General features: G+C 29.1%; 1 protein-coding gene and 1 long non-coding RNA gene across 3 annotated transcripts in view; one reads left to right on the plus strand and one right to left on the minus strand.

Annotated features, from left to right (window-relative positions):
- The window catches only part of LOC106686226 (uncharacterized), a 5,975-nt gene extending 1,440 nt beyond the window's left edge, over positions 1-4,535 (minus strand). The window contains exons 1-2 of the long non-coding RNA XR_001343979.3: positions 4,376-4,535; positions 1,254-1,354 (exon numbers count right to left, since the gene is read on the minus strand). This is a non-coding gene — a long non-coding RNA (uncharacterized lncRNA). The remainder of the gene's footprint in view (positions 1-1,253; positions 1,355-4,375) is intronic.
- LOC106686225 (uncharacterized) overlaps positions 3,109-16,533 on the plus strand; it is a 25,021-nt gene continuing 11,596 nt past the window's right edge. Inside the window, exons 1-2 of one of the 2 annotated variants that reach the window (XM_067046971.1) lie at positions 3,109-3,137; positions 4,467-4,539. The gene's annotated coding sequence lies outside the window, so the exon portion shown is untranslated. Of the gene's footprint in view, positions 3,138-4,459; positions 4,540-16,533 lie in introns of those variants that run through there. The other variant, XM_067046972.1, reaches the window with a different exon arrangement.

Here is a 16,533-nt window from a genome sequence, read left to right on the forward strand (position 1 = left end):
TTTTAAATACTCTTTTCTACGTTGGCCCTAAAATGAATGTAGTTTTAAGAAACTGAAAAATTGAATTTAAGCTTTCATAAAATCTAGACAGTTGTTTGTTCAGATTTACCCTTCATTTACCCTAAATCACATTTACCCTTCGCCGGAAACCTTCGTCTTGCCCCACAGCATTCTTTAATAATACCCCACTCATTCCTGTTGAACAGATCCGTTACCTAGAACTAAATCTAGACAAACGATTGACATGGAATCCTCATACAAGACTGAAAACACAGGAAACTGCTCGTCGATTCTGACTATTACAACATTTACTAGACAAACGGTCCAAACTTCCAATCCATTACAAAAGACTGATCTACATGACTATTAAAAGGCCTATTTGGACATACGGAGTTGAGCAGTTGGGGCTCCACTAAACCATCTAATTCCTCTCGAATCCAATCCTTACAGTCCAAAATCCTTAATGCTCCTTACTCTGTCACAAATCAAATTATCCATCAGGACCTCAATGTCTCCTATGTTGCCGATTTCGCCAAAACCAGATACCAATCCTTCCATAATAAACTTCCCAACCACCCAAACCAACTCGTTTCTAACCTGGTTTCTCCTTCACTACCTAATAATCCTCCTAGGCGTCTGAAAAGAAGATGGCTTCGAGATCTTCTCCTTTAGAAATGTTTTTGGAGTTCCATCAATGGGTCACATGTCATAATGTCACTTACAACAAATTTACTAGATGTGTATATATGTATACAGTTGTAAATATCAATAAATAAATTATTAAAAAAAAAAAAAAAAGCTTTCGTAATAGGAATATAAAATCATTTAATACAATTAGTTTCCTCTTAGCTCTTAAATTATGGGCATAATCGTAGCTTCTAAATCAGAGTGGTTTAGTTTTATCATATAGGATTTTTGTTAATGTGGGGAGTATTTAGTGAGTTAAATTTGATTCAAACAAGATTAGGTGTGTTTTCCATGTATTCATATTAGTAATTATACAAGTTGAATATTTCAGGATTTGGGTGTTATATACAAATTTTGAATTTTTACTGAGTTTTTTTACTAAAGGTTTTTCTGTTTTTTACTGCTAAAATCCGATCTCTAGAAATTATCATTGATAATAAAATAAAAAACAAATGAAGGACTTAAAGAAACAAAATCCGATTTCTATATAAAAGAAAAAATAATACATGTATTTATCAGTAAATTTATATATTAAAAAAAAATATAATACATATAATTACACTTACCATCAACCTCTTCCCATGAACGACGGCTTCGTAAAATTAGTAAGCTGAAGAAGTCGTCTGCCACCAAAAATCTGAAGATGGCTTGCAGCTGATATGCTGACCTGTTCAGTTATAAAAATTATTGTAATTAAAAAAGACAAACCTCTACATAAATATATCAACACTTTTTTTTTTTAATTATTTATTTAATGTAATTTACAACTGTACAAAATAATACAATAGGTAAGTATGTAGTATGTTTCATATACACATGAAAATCTTGGGAAAGAACCACCCATTGGTGGTACTATATCAATACTAAGTAAAAAAGAAAAATTTAAAATCTGTTACAGCATTAACATTAGGGTGTTCTAATTTGGGATGTTTATTTTTTTTTGGACATTGTTTACCTCAGCTCCTCCAAAAAAAGGTGGAGGCAATTACTTCTTGACCAGACTATACGTCGATAACTATATAGGTTAGTTTATAATATTAACAGCCTTTTAAGAGGGAAAATTTCTTTCCCTTCACACTTACTTCTTTCTCGCTTTAGTTAAAGTTTCCTGTTGAACAGATTCGATACTTAGGACTCCATCTTGACAAGAGACTTACTTGGAATCCACACACAAGACTGAAACAAGAAACTGCTCGTAGATTCCGATTGCTACAACACTTACTTGACAAATGCTCTAAACTTCCCATTCATTACAAAAAATTAGTATACACTTCAATAATCAGACCAATTTGGAAATATGGAATTGAGCTCTGGGGCTCCACCAAACCATCAAATTCTTCCCGCATCCAATCGTTACAATTCAAAATCCTTGATGCTCCTTATTACGTCACAAATAAACTCATTCATAAAGACCTTAACATCCCATTCGTTGCAGATTTGACCCAAAACAGATATGCGTCTTTTTATTCCAAACTCCTTAACCATCCTAACCCATTAATTCTTAATCTTTCATCCTTAACAATCCCTGATAATCCTCCGAGGCGTCTGAAAAGAAGATGGCCACGGGACCTTCTAGTTTAAATTAATGTTTGAAGTACCACCAATGGGTGGTTCCTTCCCAAGATTTTCAAGTGTATATGAAACATACTACATATTTACCTGTTGTATTATTTTGTACAGTTGTAAATTACAATAAATAAATAATAAAAAAAAAAAAGTTAAAGTTTAACTCATAAATATGGACATTTAATACTTTTGATGTTTACGACCGATATTACTCTCCGAATCTTGTACTTTGTCCAATATGAAACTCTACTGTCAGACAATCTTCAGTATTAGATATTTAATATTATAATACATTTTACAAAATTGCAACATTACAGATATTACAGAATAAAAATATTAGATATTATATATTTAAAGCAATCATTGGAATCTATAACCTGAAACTCTACAAATGAAGCATTTATTTTATATTTACTTAATAGGTAATATACATTTTAATGTTTCAATTTTACAAAAAAAAAAATTATATACACATTAACATATGTGCAAATATAGGATATCACTACAATTATTTGAGGGTGGGGATATAAAATTTCTTAATTGACAAATTACGTCTGATCCCATATTTCTATGTCTAATAATGTCCTAATTTTCCCATAGGTATAATTCTGAGGTTTGACATTTAACTCTTAATCTGCTCTTTGGATATAAGTCCGAAGATTCTCCTGTATTTATTGGGTCAACTTAATTAGACTGTTTCCTCCAGTTTCCTTTTTAATTGTTTTCAAATAGGAACTTTTTCTTGCTCCCCTACTATAACGTTCTTATGTCTATTCCCTCTGGAGGGAAAAATTCCCTGTTGAGTGGGCGTGTAATTTATGTTTAAATTGTTTGTACAGTCTGGTCAAGAAGTAATTGTTCCGGCCTTTATTGGGAGAGCTGAGGTAAACAATTACCTTTTTTTTTTTTTATGTGATTTTAAAAGTTAGTAATAAAACTTTGTTATCGATATTGAAAAATAATAATTAATAACTTTTTAGTTAATTTTATAATTATAAAATAGTAAAAATACCCATTTCATAGTCGTCTGTACATTTTTTTCCATTCAAGTTTTATTACAAGTAAATAAACATTATGTTATTAACCAGAAACATTTTTTTTTTAAATTATTGTCTTGAGTTCGATAATTTAGAATTATTCTGAAAACTCGGTTTGAGTTTAGTATTTATTAAAATTTAACATGATTTTAAAAGTTATAAATTTGAAAATTCGCGTTACAGAGTATTGGGTGACTGGCTATTTTTAAGAGAAAAATTGATACTACACGTTCTCTTATAGATTAAAATGAAACATAATTAAATATTTGTCAGTATGTTTTCTTTGAAAGAACTGTGTCTAAGATATTTCACAAAATAAAAGATGATTATGAAAACCCTAGGGGAAAATGTGAAGAATCTTATATTAGAAAGAAACGATTTTAAAAAATTTTGATTTCTTAAAAAATGAACTCACCAAAGTTTTCTGTAAGTTGCATAGTTTTGGAGTCATTTAGTAATAATTATAAAAATCCAAAATTTTGACTTATTTAAAACTCGATATAGAGGTCGGTCGCTTAAGTTTTTGGAAACTGCAAATTTGTTTTTTTATATCGTCGGCTTATTTGTGAAACACATTAAGTAAAGTCCAAAATGTTAAGAAAATTAAACTTCAAAGTATTTATTAAAATCTGCTGATATAAAATAATATTACTATTTCCATAACAAAAACAAAATTATCATCGAATATATCAAAACTTCAATTCTCGACTTAGTGTATTTCACTTATAAACCAATGATATGTAGCCACAAGATATTGAAAAACCTAGCGTTACTTAACCTAAAAGTCAAGGTAACTTAAGCCAGAATTTGACAATGATATGAGAAGTTAATTACAGAAATCGATAACTACTGATTAGGTCGAACCATTTCTTATCTACAGACTTGACCTATGATTTTGTGGAGGGGTTATACTTTTTTTCCTTTCAAACTATCTCGTAAAATTTATTATAGAGCTCTTTGAAAATTGTAACCTTGAGATTAAAAAATATTTTCAGTACGAAAGCTCCTGGACTCCTCAAAGATTTGTACAACGATCATTCAATCAGTAAAACAATAATATTGAGTATATGTAACCTATAACTTACAATAAATGCCGAGAATATCAATATACAGATGGCTTTGAGGCGACTCATCTTTAGACTAAATAATAGTTCTTCAATATTGTTTGTGTTTCAGTCATTCTATGGTTCAAGGTGAAGTAGAGGGTATCAACGAGATATAGTAATCTGAGGGAACAGAATATCATCAGGTTTGTCTTCAGAAATTATATTTTCATATTACATTAATTTGCGTCATTTGCTAAACTACGTTTGATAATCGCTGTGTGTGATCAATTTAAATAACAAATCATTTTTTTCTCTATAATTTTACTCACTTAACATAAGCACTTTATTTATGTCACTTATCAATATATGGGAGTATTGCAATGGAAAAAAAAATTGAATTTTCAACGGAAACACAGGTTTTGAGATACGTCCAACTAATCATCTCTTGTAAAATGATCTGAATGTGGAATGTGTGTGTATCTACTTTTTTTTTTTGAGGTGGAAATCTTCCAAAGTATGGGATTGGTGCCCTCTAAAACCACCTATCTACACCAATTCATCCCACAGAACCACCATTAGGCATTGTGTCGTGAAGGGAGTGTGCCTCCTCGTTGTGTTAGGCTACATCCTGGCTCTCCTTTCCTACTCCTCCTTCCTCAGTTGCTTGAGCATCCCCGCTCTCTAGCATATACTGCTACTAAGTGAGTAAAATATTAATTGTATGAAGCATGCCTTCACCTTAGTGCCAGGTACACTTCACTTTGGGTTAGCTGGTTGGGTTTGAGTGGAATGTATAATTGAAAAATAAAACATGATTAAATGAAAATAAAATTCTATTGTCTAAGTTACATGTGGAGTACGGGGTTGCCGAAATGAAACATTTAGGGTTAAATAGTTAATTAATTTTGATTGACTGGGCTATGGAAAACTGTAGATCTAATCAGGTGGTTCTACTCTAAGAATTAAAAATATTTAAAAAATTAAATTAAAGTATATATATATACATATATATAAATCAAAATACTTCTAAAGATAGATCCGGTCTAATCGCCATTTTTAATGTTGACCCAAAAACTGAATTTTTCCTGGTTAAACTTGGTTTTTCTAAGTGACCCAATGCGCACATATGCATGTGATTCGTGAAGTATTTCGATTAATAGTGGTTTTCATTTCATAAATAAGGCCCCTTCCACTCCTCACTACCTCGTTCTACTTTAAGATTAAACATTACATGTATCTAGTTATAATTTGTTGACCTAGTGCAAGAGAGACCTTATCGGAAATGATAATGGAACAGCTTAGTGGTAAAAATAAATGATGAGCTTTGCTTCATTTGTTTTGACGATTCAACAAAATAAACAAATAATCTGTCTGTCGTACGATAAAAACAAGAGAACAAATGTCGGTTCGAGCAAAATGAGTGCTTCAAAATTCAAAATTAATAACCATTTTAATAAATATTTTTTTTAATGCATTTAATTTTTCAAAACTATAATCAGCAATTATAGTTATGTCTTTAAAATCTGTATAATTTGTATTTATTTATTTTTTAAAGCAATTAAAAGACGCACATTTCAATATTACTACTTACCTTATCACCTAGGTAGTGAAAAATTGAAATCTAGTCATATTTTCGACCTGCAACTTTTAACTGTATATTTCGTTTTCAGGAAGAAAAAACACATTTTTCTATATATTTTGTTCTTTTATAAATATTATATATATCATAGTGTCAAAGTGCCTCTTACGATTTTTCTGAAACTTGCTTAAAGCTGTTTAACTTATATTTATTGAAAAAATCACCGAGTAAATGTAGGAAATAAATAAACGCAATGCACAGCTCAAATATTATGAATTTGCGGTGAATTATGTAGAAATAATTTGAAACTTATTTTCAATAATTAAATTAAAGTCTCTTGAATATAAACTAAATCGGGCCAGTTTTAGCAAAGATATGGAGTACTATTTGTTTATTGTCCTATGCAATTTTGATTTAAAAAGTATTAAGGACATATACATCTTTTGGAACATTTTAAATGCTCTTTGAATATTAAATATCAATTAATAGCTATAATAAGCTAATCTAAAAAATGACTATAATATAGTCAAGCTACAACAACAAACTACAAGATATTCATATACTTACCTGTATGCATGTATTCAATTGCAATTGCCTGTATGCATTTCGTCAGGGGGATACGAAAAATACTATAATATAGCTATCTACAGCAGTTCAATGAGTGCAGAGAAGCAATATGGCAGGCGGAGAAGTCTTGTACGAAATCAGCAAGAAATTGAAAGGGCTGAATATTGCAGTTTATCCCATGAAGACCGCCTGTATTATTTTCTCCTTCCAGAAGAAGAACCGTACTTTCCCTAACGTTTATAAGGTAGCAGAGTACGAGGAAAGACCAGCAGGCAACATAGTATATCTGGATGTCACCCTTGACAGTCACCTGACGCTAGCTCGCCACTGCAATGAGAAGATCAAGCAGGATCAAGTCGTACGGGCTTAATCACCGGCTAACTTCTCCTAATCTTTCTCTCCTCAAATTAATGACTTACAAGAGTGTGCTCAGACTAGCTCTACACACGGAACACCTATGCTGACCAACATAGTACCAACAAAGGGCAAGAGGCTACAAAAGTTTCAGAGCGGTATTCTCAGACGTATCGTGAGACATACTTCACTTCGAAGATAGACCACATACATACGACACTCAAACTACGTACTGTGATAGAATGTTTCTCGACGAGGTATATACATTTTTTTTTATACGAACCAATTATTCAGGACACTGACACCGACAGGACGGCCACAAAGGTGACAGATGCACAAAACAGTCTCAGACTCGACTGAGTACAACTAACTTTTGACTACAGACATTAATCTGGTAAGCTCCATCATCAGAAAGCGGACTCAATCCACTTTCTATGCGTATCCCTCTCCTCATCCTCCTCATGTAATACATTTGAAATTCAGTAAAAGAGATTGCACCCTTTATGGTTACCTACTTTATACACGTATGAGGCTTAGAAGAAAAAAAAATGTAAAAAAAGACTTGACGTTCGTCCTAAACGCTGTACGGATATCTGAAACAAAAATCGCCAGATTGGACACAATCATTCAAAATGAACAATTTAAATTTAAAATAACAAATTATATGATATGTGGTGTGTTTCTGGATTCTACCAATGGTGAAGTGTAAAGCCTCAAAATTTGAAAGTTATCAATTCATTTTGTTTGGTCGAACGAAAACTAAATCCATTACATGATATGTTTCTTATTTTTAAATATTTTTCTTTTCTTATGGTAATATTTTGAGAATGAGATACCTAAGCACTAAGGATTCTTCCTCTATGTTCACAAATGACCGAGATATGGCAGTTGGAAACATGTGATCATCACATTATAATTAAAAGGTGGACGGTATGAGGAGTTCCGAGGACCATCATTGAGTTACCCGCTGAAAAACTTTATAGAAATTGATTTATTATTATTACTTTTTTTTCAATTTTATAAACATTAAAATATTCACTTTGTTTGACATACTTCAAAGATGACATGTACATAAATTTTTCATTTATTTCTATATTTACCTCTGGGTAAAATATACCTCTATATAACGAACAGAATTATCCGTTAAGGTGTTTTATACTTTTGCCAAACAATGTCAAATTCGTGGATGCGCAATCGTGTAGATTCGGTTATTTGCATTTGTTGGCACAAGTTGGCCTGAATTTGCTGCCGCCCGTCGGGTGTGTCGGTTTTTGGAAACAAATTGCGTTGGTTTAGAACTGCCAACTGATGAATATATCTTTTCATTAATAAAATAATTTCTCAGACAATTAACTTTTGTCTAAGAATGTATATTTTAAAATTCTATCGATTTGGTGTAAATACATTGTTTAGAATTTTGTTAATTAACTATTTCAGTTTACTTTTTATTTAACATATATCAAATATATATTTATAGTACAAGAGCCGGGAAGAAAAAAAGGCAGTTATCTCACCCCAATTTTTGATTACTTTAGTGAAAACTAGGTATAATTACTAGTCAAAATTGATGAGTCTGCCAAGTATAGGTAGGGGGAATGAAAAATGGTGGCTGTTTCAAAACCTTAAAAAAACATTAATTTTTCATTCGGAGCTCTATATCTTAAAAACTAACATCACTAGAAAATCTAATAGAACATTATTTAAAGAAGAGTTTTGTTTTTGTTTTTTTTAAATAATTTATTTATTGTTATTTACAACTGTATACATATATACACATCAAGTAAATTTGCTGTAAGTGATATTATGACATGATACATACATGTGGAGAATCTACCCATTAATAAAACTCCTAAAACACTTCTAAAGAAGAAGATCTCGAGGCCATCTTCTTTTCAGACGTCTAGGAGGATTATTAAGTAGTGAAGGAGAAGCCAGGTTAGAAACGAGTTGGTTTGGGTGGTTGGGAAGTTTATCATGGAAGGATTGGTATCTGAATCTGGCCAAATCGGCAACATAGGGGACATTGAGGTCCTGATGGATGATTTGATTTGTGACAGAGTAAGAAGCATTAAGGATTTTACGAAGGATTTTGGACTGTAAGGATTGGATTCGAGAGGAATTAGACGGTTTAGTGGAGCACCAGAGCTCAATTCCGTTTGTCCAGATAGGCCTTATAATAGTCATGTAGATCAGTCTTTTGAAATGGATTGGAAGTTTGGACCGTTTGTCTAGTAAATATTGTAATAGTCGGAATCGACGAGCAGCTTCCTGTCTTTTCAGTCTTGTTAAAGAGGAGTAAATTTTCTGAAATATTAGCCCTAATAGAGCTATTTACGTTCACTAGTTCTCGAGATATGGCTTTTTAAAAAGCAAAATTTCTTAAAAATCGACTGAAAGATTAGTAGTTAGTTAATTTATTTTGTGAAATCTAGGTCTCAGGAAATATGTGATGAAGATGTCTACTAGTACTCAAATTAAAGCTAGTTTATAGGACTATAAAGAAGTTTGACCTTTACCTTCGTAGGAATAGTAGTTTTCACGATATTTGCTAAAATAAATTGATTTATAGTTGTTCGGACAATAAGTTTGATTTATGAAGAACTTCATTTCAGAAACTACTGCAAAATAGTTAATTATGTTTATCTTTGTAGGAGTAGTAGTTTTTATGATATTTGACAAAATAAACTCACAAAATATTAATTTCTAGTTGTTCGTATAAAATGTTGGATTTTTGAAAAAAATATATCTCTAGACCCATAAGACGCACATATGTCTGCCAACACTAAAAATAAAGGAAATTTAACTTACTATAAAGTAGTTTATGACACTTATCCTGGGTAGGGGTAGTAGTTTTTACGATGTTAACATATGAATATAAATTTGGGAAATGAATATGTCCGAAAAACTATAAATTAATTTATTTTATCAAATTTCATGAAAACTACTACTTCTACGAAAATAAACGTATTAAACTACTTTATAGCTCATTAAAACAACTTTAATTTGAGTGTTAATAGATATCTGTACGTCTAATGGTTGTTGAGATATATTTTTTCAAAATAAATTCACTAACTACTGATCTTTTAGTACGTCCCGCATACGCATATTTTTATGAAATGTTGCTTTGTAAAAAAGCTAAGTAAAGATATAGAGCTCCGAATGAAAATTAATTATTTTAAAAGTTTTTAAAAAGCCGCCATTTTGTATTCCCCTACCTATACTTGGCAGACTCATCAATTTCGACTATTAATTATCCTTAGCTTTCGTTAAAGTAATCAAACATTAGGGTGAGATAACTGCCTTTTTTCTCCTCTTGAACTATTACGAAGATATTATATTTCTTAGTTAATTAAATTTAAAAGTCTCTGATGTAGTATTTATATGATTTTTTATTGTCTACAATCCACATTTCGCCTATCATTATTTTCTTTCTCTTTATAATGAAAATAGAGTAAGTGGAATGTTATAGCCAAAAAAAAATCAAAAGAACAAAACAAGCGATACCGACATTTATTGCATCCTTTGTTTATCAAGCTTTTGTATCTTTTGTATTTATCAAGTCTAGGATTTGCGGCAAGTAGCAAACGTGTATATGCAACATTCAAATCAACCTTGTTTGTCCGTTATATAGAAGTTTCATTGTAATTGATATTTTTATTACCTTGATTTATCGAAATTCGCTAGACTTTATTCTAATATCACACCGGTTAGCCTTGACTCCAGCGCCCTCACCACTGCAGTGGCTGCAGACAGTATTATAGCCATTTGTGCTGTGGTTACTGTTTAGCTTTAATCACATAGTTCATATCATCGATGTTCCCCATTATCATTCTATATGATATGTGTTAACTTCTGTAATAAAGAGGTGTTTTTAGTTAACTGTAGATTCGATATGAGAAGTTTGTCGAGGGTGCGGTCAGTAATGCTATACAAATTAGTAAAACATATTTATTTGTGCCAACGTTTCGACCTGAATTTCAAGAGCCGGGAAAAAAAAAATGCAGTTATCTCACCCCAATTTTTGATTACTTCAATAAAAACAATGTATAATTACTAGTCGAAATTGATGAGTCTGCGAAGTATAGATAGGGGGATTTAAAAATAGTGGCTGTTTCAAAACCTTTAAAAAACCATTGATTTTTCATTCGGAGCTCTGATCTTAAAAACTACCAACAACACTAGAAAATCTAAGAGAACATTATTTAAAGAAAAGAAAATTCGCTGAAATATTAGCCCTAAAAGAGCTATTTACGTCCAATAGTTCTCGAGATATAGCTTTTTAAAAAGCAAAATTTCATAAAAATCTACTAAAAGATCAGTAGTTAGTTAATTTATTTTGAGAAATCTATATCTCAGGAACTGTGTTACGTTCAGTCTATTAGCACTCAAATTAAAGCTAGTTTCATGGACTATAAAGAAGTTTATGGCCTTTGCCTTCGTAGGAACAGTAGTTTTCATGATATTTGCTCAAATAAATTGAATTATAATTGTGCGGACAATAAATTTGATTTATGAAGAACTTCATTTCAGAAACCGATATAAATTTTTTAAAATAAATTTACTAACTACTGATCTTTTAGTGCGTTCCATACAACATTCTTATGAAATGTTGCTTTTTAAATAGCTATATATCGAAAACTATTTAATGTAAATAACTCTATTAGGGCTCATACTTTAGCAAATTTATTCTTCTTTAAATGACTTACTATTTGGTTCTCTTGTGTTGTTCCTACTTTTTAAGATATAGAGCTCTGAATGAAAAATTAGTTTTTTTTTTATCGCTTTGAAACAGCCGCCATTTTTTATTCCCCCTACCTATAGTTGGCAGACTCATCAATTTTTACTATTAATTATACATATTTTTCATTAAAGTAATCAAAAAATGAGGTGAGATAATTGCCTTTTTTCTCCTCTTGGGCTCTTGTACTATAAGAGTGATCAAAGTGGGACGGCTTCGGTGGGCAGGCCACGCATTAAGAATGACCCCGAATCAGATTCCTAGGATGATCCTGGACGAAAGGGTATATGGGACAAGGAGAGTTGGAAAACCCCGGCATCGATGGATCGATGGAGTAGCAGCGGATGCCAGTTCTATCTTTGGGAATCCGCAATTGGAAAACAGCGGCAACCACTATAGAGGACTGGCAGACGAAGTTGCGGGAGGCCTTGACTCTACAAGAGTTGTAGTGCCACAGATGATGATGATGATGATGCCAAGTAAGAATTGTACAAAACAAATAATAAAAAAATTAATTAAAAATCTGGCAGTACTCATCAAAATACAGAAATAAACATAACGCAAGGTAAGAGAGAAAATGTGAATAATGAGTATTTGAAATTAACATAATAAAACATGTTAGTAATGATTAAAGATAAATAAATAATAAAAAAAAAAGTTATATTAGCATAATGAAATATGTGAAAGAAAACAATATACATGATACAATGGACATGAAATAAAAAAGAAATACTGACATATATTGGTACTACAGATTAGCAAAAAGCCATAAGCCAAAATAAATATAGAATGCCTTGAAAAGTTATTAAGAGAGAAGAGATATTTCTATTATAAATATCCGAACATTGACACATTATTGAATATTTTAAAATGACACGAATTTTTAGATAATAACAAACACCTCAAAAAGACAGTATTTCAAATAAATTACATTTATTCTATTATTAACACACACAATTTATTTATTTGATTTAAATAAATCTCTACTTTTTTTTTCAGAAATTCTCCAACTTTTCGGCCCTCAGGCCATTTTCAAGGAGACAACCTATAAAAATTTTTCTTTTTATATTAATTACATTGTTTCCTTAACAACATACTTTTTTTTGGCTATACTTTAAATACTGATGTCATGTTCTTTAAAATCTTTTCTGCAGGCTATAACCCAGGTCATATCTTTAAAAAAATTAAATATTAAAATATCATAATAGTTTTAAATAATGTTTTTAAATTGATTATTTACTTATATAACTTTTCATATCTGAAATCTAAAACTTTTTCACATAAATAATCTTCTATTTTTCCACTTTCATTTATAACAGAACCTACCTTCAACAGTTTAGGTTATTACCTTATGATTAAAAATATTTTTTTTACATTTAATACAATTTAATTAACAATCAATTTTAATTTATTTACTTATAACTTATCATTTCTTAAATCCATAATTACTGTATTTTTATTATATAAGTATTTTTTTACATTCATATACCCCCTCTGTTTTTTATTTTTTCACATATGCACTCCCCTATACATGCTTTTATATGTGTATATATATCATGTATATACATCTGTATAATTCAAGTATTTGAACAATTTATCTTATTACCAACTTTTTTCTAATAATTACATATTTATTTTACTTAAAATTTCAGAATAATGACTAAACCACTCCTTTAGAATCTGATTTGAAATTTACTCTATAATTTATATTTTCTGAGATGTAAATTGATTCTAATATTTTTCTTCTAAAATTATTATTTTCTTTAAGAATGACCTTGACATTTTCAAAATCAAAATTTTGAACAAAAATTTGGAATAATGCTGTTTTCTTTGTATCCTTTGTCATATTTTTTATGTCATTACCATTTTGATACATCCTATCTTCATAATGTATTCTTTAATTTTAAAAAATAGAGGCTTTGAAAAAAAAAAAATCTTTATTTGGCTACCAGTCTTAAGGCAAAATTTGTATAGCAGAAGTATGACTGCGTAGGAAAAAAACATAACATAAATCCTCACCATCATTTTGGCATATTACCCTTAGTAGAGACAGACTGTAATGTTTCACAATAATAAATGAGTATCTCTTAAAAAAAGAAAATATCTTTGAGTAAAGATTAAAAAGCTGGGCAAAAACAACATATGTAACATTAAAATCATTCGCTTGGAGAAAGCCTCGATGAAGAATTCAATGAAAGAAGATGAGGCCTCGTTGAGCAAATGATATAGAAGCCAGCCGAGTCATTATGCACGTGAGCTCCACAAACCATCCATTAGCTCTCTCGCCATTCTCTGTCATCAATTATTTATAAACTAACCGAAATACTCTCCGTCTTATTTCGGCATAATTTTCTAAAAAATTGTATATACTACAACCTTATTAACGTAACTGTTAATTATTTAAAACAAAAAGAAATGTTTGTCCCGATAAGATGCCAGTGTACTTACCTCACCATTTCTATAGGATTCACACCTACACTGGCCAAAAAAAGTCAGGAAACATAACTTAAAATAGACATTTATTTTGCTCCTATCTACAATATTTTATTTTCTAGAAAGAAATTATTATTATATTACAAAAAAAATATTCAACTTTTTTTTCTTACAAAATATCACGTTACGTATCAACAATTGTTTCAAAATTTATCGATAGCAAAAATAAGTATGGAAACACAACTTAAATATAGACATTTATTTTTCTCTTATCTAAAATAGTTTATTTTACAGAAATATATTATTATTATATTACAAAACAAACACTGAACTGTTTTTTTTTGTTTTTTTTACAAAATATCACAATACGTATCAACAATTGTTTCAAAATTCATCAATAACAAAAATAATGTAAAATAAGTCTGGGGACACCATTTAAAATCGACATTTATTTTACTTTTCTCAAAAAAAGTTTATTTTCAAGAAATATATTATTATTATATTACAAAACAAACACTGAACTGTTTTTTTTTTTTTTACAAAATATCACGTTACGTATCAACAATTGTTTCAAAATGCAAAATAAGTCTGGAAACACAACTTAAAATCGACATTTATTTTACTTTTGTCTAAAATAGTTTATTTTACAGAAATATATTATTATTATATTACAAAACAAACTCCGAACTGTTTTTTTTACAAAATATCACGTTACGTATCAACAATTGTTTCAAAATTCATCAATAACAAAAATAATGCAAAATAAGTCAGGAAACACAACTTAAAATATATTTTATTTTTCTCTTATCTAAAATAGTTTATTTTACAGAAATAAATTATTAATATATTACAAAACAAACGCCAAACTATTTTTTTTTTTTTTTTTTTTTTTTTTTTTTACAGAATATCACATTACGTATCAACATGTTTCAAAATTCATCAATAACAAAAATAATGCAAAATAAGTCTGGAAACACAACTTAAAATAGACATTTATTTTTCTCTTATCTAAAATAGTTTATTTTACAGAAATAAATTATTATTATATTACAAAACTAACACCGAAATGTTTTTTTTTTTTTAATATCACATTACATACCAAAAGATTTTCCAAAATTCATGGATAACAAAAATAAGTCTGGAAACACAACTTAAAATCAACATTTATTTTTCTCTTATCTAAAATAGTTTATTTTACAGAAATAATTTATTAATATATCACAAAACAAACGCCAAACTTTTTTTTTTACAGAATATCACATTACGTATCAACAATTGTTTCAAAATTCATCAATAACAAAAATAATGTAAAATAAGTCTGGGAACACCATTTAAAATCGACATTTATTTTGCTCCTATCTAAAATATTTTATTTTCTAGAAAGAAATTATTATTATATTACAAAACAAACACTGAACTGTTTGTTTTTTTTTTACAAAATATCACGTTACGTATCAACAATTGTTTCAAAATTTATCAATAACAAAAATAATGCAAAATAAGTCTGGAAACACAACTTAAAATAGATTTTATTTTTCTCTTATCTAAAATAGTTTATTTTACAGAAATAAATTATTATTATATTACAAAACAAACACCGAAATGTTTTTTTTTTAATATCACATTACATACCAAAAGTTTTTCCAAAATTCATGGATAGCAAAAATAAGTCTGGAAACACAACTTAAAATCGACATTTAATTTACTTTTCTCTAAAATAGTTTATTTTCAAAAACTATATTATTATTATATTACAAAACAAACACCGAACTGTTTTTTTTTTTGTTTTTTTTTTACAAAATATCACATTACGTATCAACAATTGTTTCAAAATTCATCAATAACAAAAACAATGTAAAATAAGTCTGAAAACACAACTTAAAATCGACAGTTATTTTACTTTTTTCTAAAATATTTTATTTGCCAGAATGAAATTATTATTATATTACAAAACAAACATTGAACTTTTTTTTTTTAAAAATATCACGTTACGTATCAACAATTGTTTCTAAATTTATCAATAACAAAAATAATGCAAAATAAGTCTGGAAACACAACATAAAATAGACATTTATTTTTCTCTTATCTGAAATAGTTTATTTTACAGAAATAAATTATTATTATATTACAAAACAAACACCGAAATGTTTTTTTTTTTTAAATATCACATTACATACCAAAAGATTTTCCAAAATTCATTGATAACAAAAATAAGTCTGGAAACACAACTTAAAATTAACATTTATTTTACTTTTGTCTAAAATAGTTTATTTTCAAGAAATATATTATTATAATACAAAACAAACACTGAACTGTTTTTTTTTTTTTAATATCACATTACATACCAAAAGTTTTTCCAAAATTCATCTATAACAAAAATAATGTAAAATAAGTCAGAAAAAACTAGTATTAACAGATCCTACTGAGCAGTAAAACAATCTGAGACTGAAAATGAACTTTTATCTATCTTCTGGATTTTATTTGTCGTACATAAAAATGTCTCTCTCTCTCTCTCTCTCTCTCTCT

This window comes from Halyomorpha halys, unplaced genomic scaffold (genome assembly GCF_000696795.3).
Source record: "Halyomorpha halys isolate HHAL.00 unplaced genomic scaffold, Hhal_1.1 Scaffold799.1, whole genome shotgun sequence".
Lineage (NCBI taxonomy): Eukaryota > Metazoa > Arthropoda > Insecta > Hemiptera > Pentatomidae > Halyomorpha > Halyomorpha halys.